The 4,921-nt window shown below is 38.9% G+C and overlaps 1 non-coding gene across 1 annotated transcript; it reads right to left on the bottom strand.

Annotated features, from left to right (window-relative positions):
• Positions 1-3,373: 3,373 nt before the first annotated feature.
• LOC147921025 (small nucleolar RNA R71) lies at positions 3,374-3,480 on the bottom strand. The gene has a single exon (XR_015591875.1). It is a non-coding gene; the product is annotated as a small nucleolar RNA R71 (small nucleolar RNA).
• Between the last annotated feature and the right edge of the window lie 1,441 nt (positions 3,481-4,921).

Raw genomic sequence — 4,921 nt, 5'->3', positions numbered from 1 at the left:
CCTTTTAAAAACCTAGTATACGCTTTTAAAAAGATATAAATTCTAAATTTTTGGCGGGAAAATCCAATTTTGTAATTTTGGTGAGAGTTTTTTTTCTGGCGGGAAATTTTTTTCGATATTGATGACTATACATTTTTGTTGTCACTCAAAGAAAGGGTAATTTGGTCATTTTGCACATAAAGAGAGGTAGTTTTAAATATGGTCAACATAGACGGGTATTTTTAAAATGAGGCATGGAAAAAGGGGCATTTTTGAGAATAACCCTTTATAGATACCCCTTTTTAAAAATATCATTTTTTGCCATTTTAAGCTTTTTCTCTCTTTTGCACGACTACAATATGTTAGATTGATTTACAGATTTATTTTTAAGGTTTGGGTTCTCTATTTTACATTTAGCGTATTGTTATGAGGGTGTAGAAATTGAGATTTGGAAAAAGTATTATTGAAAATGGAAAACAAGAGAGGGTATTTTTGCAAAAGTATATAGCGAAGGGGTATTTTCAAAAGGGTACAGAACAATAGTATTTTTTAAAAGTGTATTTTTAAAAATGCCCGAACAATCTAAGTCATTATAAAACATCAAAGAATATAAAGAAAATAATTCTTTAAGACATTACTTATTATGAAACATTATTTATTATGAAGCGGAGGGAATATAAGATCACAATAACATAGTCAATATATGCAACATATACTTTAATTTTTAATTTTCTGCATTTCAATATTCAATTATTAACTTATATTAGCTTTTATTAAACTTGCAGAAAATCTATGGCTTGAAAATGAATCTAACTTTGATCAGGTAAAGTTTATTGTAATAACCCGTCCCGTGGACTCCACTAGCCTCACTAGTAGCTTGCCTCCATAGGCCCTAAGCTGGCCCTGCAGGGCATCGATTCTAACACAATGAATATCCCAATCCACCAGTAGGTTATTGGTGTGCCAGACATTCCTCGAACCCTGATCCCCACCCTTTAACAACATTCCCACAGGACAAGTTGCCACCAATTGATCAATATTAAAATAATCAATACCCATTAACAAAGAGTGAAGTCATCATGATGATAATTACAAAATGAAGGTATGAATAATTGATGTTCACATATTTTACCCTGTTTTCACTTAATATATTCACATCTTTTGTATCTTTTGCTATCTTTTTTGACCATTATTGCATAGTTTTAGGATTGTTCTTGCATTAGAGTGTAGTTGCATTGCATTTGCATCTTTTCTTGCATAAATAGGTGATTTTGGAGCCTAAGGAGCATGGAAGCAATGCTGAGGAGAAGTGAAGCAATCATGAGGAGAAAGCAAAGGAGTTAAGGCCGAAGAACCAAGGTCTGGAGTCCCACTCGACTGCCCACTCGACCAGACACTCGACCGTGTGCTGAGAGTGACTCCACCGTGTGGAAGGAGCACAAGAAAACCCAACTCGACCGGTCACTCGACCGAGCACCGTGTCGAGTTGGCCGAGCCGCCTGGCTATTTTGTCTTTTAGCATTTTTAGGGCTTCCTCTCCTTTTTCCTATTTAAGGACCTTGTACCCTGCAGCCACAAGGGGGGCAGCTTTTTAGATATTCTCAAACCTAATATTTTACCATTTTGGGAATCTATGCTTTTTACACTTTTATTTTCTTAGATTTTGTACCTCTTTTGAAGGAGAAAACACAAGATTCTTCATACTTGTTTGTTTCATAACTTTCAAATTCTTGTTTAGAAGTCTTGTTTGATTCTTGATATATTGCTTAATGTTTGCTTGTATAGATTCTTTACTTTGTGAGAACAAGTCTAGAAATATATGAGCTTGATTGTTTTTACCATGAGAGTGGATTAACATGTTCTTAGAGATTAATGTCTAGAGATTAGCTCATGTTGATTGAGGTTTGTTGATCAAGTTAGATAACCACAATCTAAGTTCAGCCCATGAATCCATCCCTAAGACCTTCCTTGTCTATTGATTTCTTAGTCTAAATCATGTTGTTTGATCGTTGTTTGATTTACTTTTGTCTTGCTCTGTTTTGTCTGCATTGCTCTGTTTTACATTTTTGTCCAGCTCGACCCTGCACTCGATCTACACTCTATCGAGTGCTTACTCGAGTTGATTCCCAGAACTCTTGTTTATGATTTGTGTCTGTCCTGTCTTGGTTCTTATTTCATTCTAGCTGCATTTCTATTGCATTCATTTAGTTTCATGTTCATCACGTTCCTTGCATTAGTTCCTTACATGCATTACTATAGTTTGATCTCTGTTCTAGTTTCATTATTGCCATAATCATTATGTTCCATTACATTTAGTATCTTGTCCATTCAGTTTTTACATTCTGCATTTTACATTCTTCAATAGGTTGTTAGTGACAAACACCCTCTATAATTGGCTTAACTTAGACAAGAATTGCACACCCTGATTGCTTGCATTCACTCATTTAGGATTGATACCTCTTATACTACAATTGCATAAGGGGAATTGAAACACCCTGCTTTCACCATTGTTCATCATCATATCATTCATTCAAATTCCATTTCACACACACACAAGAAAGATACGAGTTTCAGTTTGGCGTCGTTGCCCATTTGAGTGTTTATTTGTGACAATTAGGGTCTATATTAGTCTAAGATTAAGTTCCTTTATCCCCTTGTTCGCTACTGATCTCGATTCTTCTACTGCTTGTTTGTGATTGAGTTTCAGGTACCAACTCGACCTTCAACTCGACCACCACTCAACCGAGTGAGTGCTCGAGTTCGTGATCGAGTCAGAAGCCGGATACAAATAGACCTCACCTCCCAGTCGACTCGACCATCCACTCGAGCCTGCGCTCGACCGAGTGCCTGTCCGAGTCTGTACTCGAGTCTGTTGATGCAAACAAGATCCAAGGGTCATCACAATCTTCAGAGACTCCTTGATCACATCAACCGACCACCAAGGGACCTTAGACAACAGAGAACAAGAATCAATCAGGAACAAGAACAACAAGTGCTAATGGAGCAACAAGATCAACAAGCTCCAAGGGCAAGGAACATTGGTGTTGGGGATGCACCTAACACACACAATCAAAGAGCTGGTATTGTGCCTCCTGCAGTTGCCAATAATAATTATGAAATCAAGAGTGGATTGATCTCCATGATACAAGCCAACAAATTTCATGGGTTGCCAATGGAGGATCCTCTAGATCACCTTGAAGAGTTTGACAGGATATGTGGACTCACAAAAATCAATGGAGTGAGTGAAGATGGCTTCAAGTTAAGGCTATTCCCATTTTCCCTTGGAGAAAAAGCTCATCTCTGGGAGAAGAATCTTCCTACTGGAGCAATAACCACATGGGATGCATGCAAGAAAGCTTTTCTGGCCAAGTTCTTCTCCAATGCAAGGAATGCTAGGTTGAGGAATGAAATCTCAGGTTTTGCACAAAGAAATAATGAAAGCTTTTGTGAGGCATGGGAGAGATTTAAAGGATTACAAACTCAGTGTCCCCACCATGGATTCAGCAATGAGTCTTTGCTCAGCACCTTGTACAGAGGAGTTCTACCCAAGATTAGAATGCTACTTGATACAGCCTCCAAAGGAAACTTTCTCAACAAGAATGTGAAAGAAGGCTGGGAGTTGGTAGAGAATCTTGCTCAATCAGATGGTAATTATAATGAAGATTATGATAGAACCATAAGGATCACCTCCACTGATCAAGAGGACAAATACAAGCAGGATTTAAAGATGGTCAATGAGAAGCTTGACAAGATTCTCCTAAGCCAATCAAAGACCATCCAGTTCATTGGTGAAGAAGAAGCTCCAGTCCAAGAAGGAGATAGGGAGTTTGCTAAGTTGTGCTACATGCAAAACCAGGGAGGATTCAAAAGTTACAACCAAGGAGGATTCAAGAATAACAATCTCTTTTATAGGAGTAACAATGTGGCTAACCCACAAGATCAATTCTACCGCCCCCAACAGCCTCAACAACCTCAACAGCAACAAAACTATATACCTAAGCAGCAACAACAAGTGTTCCAGCTCCAATTGTGTCCCCCACCAGGGTTTCAGACTAACCAAGGCCAGGAACAAGACTTAAAAGCTATGATGCAACAATTGTTGGTTGGGCAAGCCAATGGAAAGCTTGAGGAGGCTAAACAATTTGCTGAGTTGAATCAAAGGTTAACATCACAGTATAATGATCTCAATATGAAGTTTGAAGGTCTGAACTCAAGAGTGAAGTATATGGAGAGCAATATAGCATCTACTTCAGCTCCCAAACCCACCCAACTCCCTGGAAAAGCTGTTCAAAATCCAAGGGAGTTCACAGCCAAAGCCATTCACATTTATGAGGAAACTGTCACTGAGGACAGTGAAGTCCAAGCTGGGGAGGATTCATCATTTGTTGAAGCCCAGAGTGAAGTATTTGTAAAGCAAACTAAATCCGGCAGTGAACTCGACCCACCACTCAAACACACACACGATCGAGTGGGTGATCGAGTGACTGATCGAGCTGAAGTCTTCGAAGCTGATAAGCCCATTAAGTTCATTCCTCCTCCTTACAAGCCTCCACTACCATTTCCAGGGCGTTTCAAGGCACAAAAGCTTAAGGAACTAAGGGAGATCATTGAGAAAAAAGAAATGATGGCTTTGCAACAAGAGGAAGTGCAAGCTTTGAAGGAAGAAGTTGTGATTGAGAAAAAGGAAGTGATGGCCATAAAAGAGGTTATCATTGCTTACCAAGAAGAAGAGAGAGGACCTGCCTTGGAACAGTATGATCCATATCCTCTCTATAAGGATTTTTTGCTTGAATTGTCAGAGAAGAAGGCTCATGCTCAGGATGAGAAGGATCTTGAGGACCTTGGAGGGGTTATCATCCCAATTAAACTTGAGGATCCAGGTCCATTCTATCCGCCTTGCTCACTTAGCTATCTTCACTACAAGTAGTGTTTATGTGACTTG

The sequence above is a fragment of the Camelina sativa genome, chromosome 19 (assembly GCF_030686135.1).
Source record: "Camelina sativa cultivar CO46 ecotype springtype chromosome 19, ASM3068613v1".
NCBI lineage: Eukaryota > Viridiplantae > Streptophyta > Magnoliopsida > Brassicales > Brassicaceae > Camelina > Camelina sativa.
Note: the sequence above shows the minus strand (reverse complement) of the source record. Positions and strands in the feature narration are given on the sequence as shown.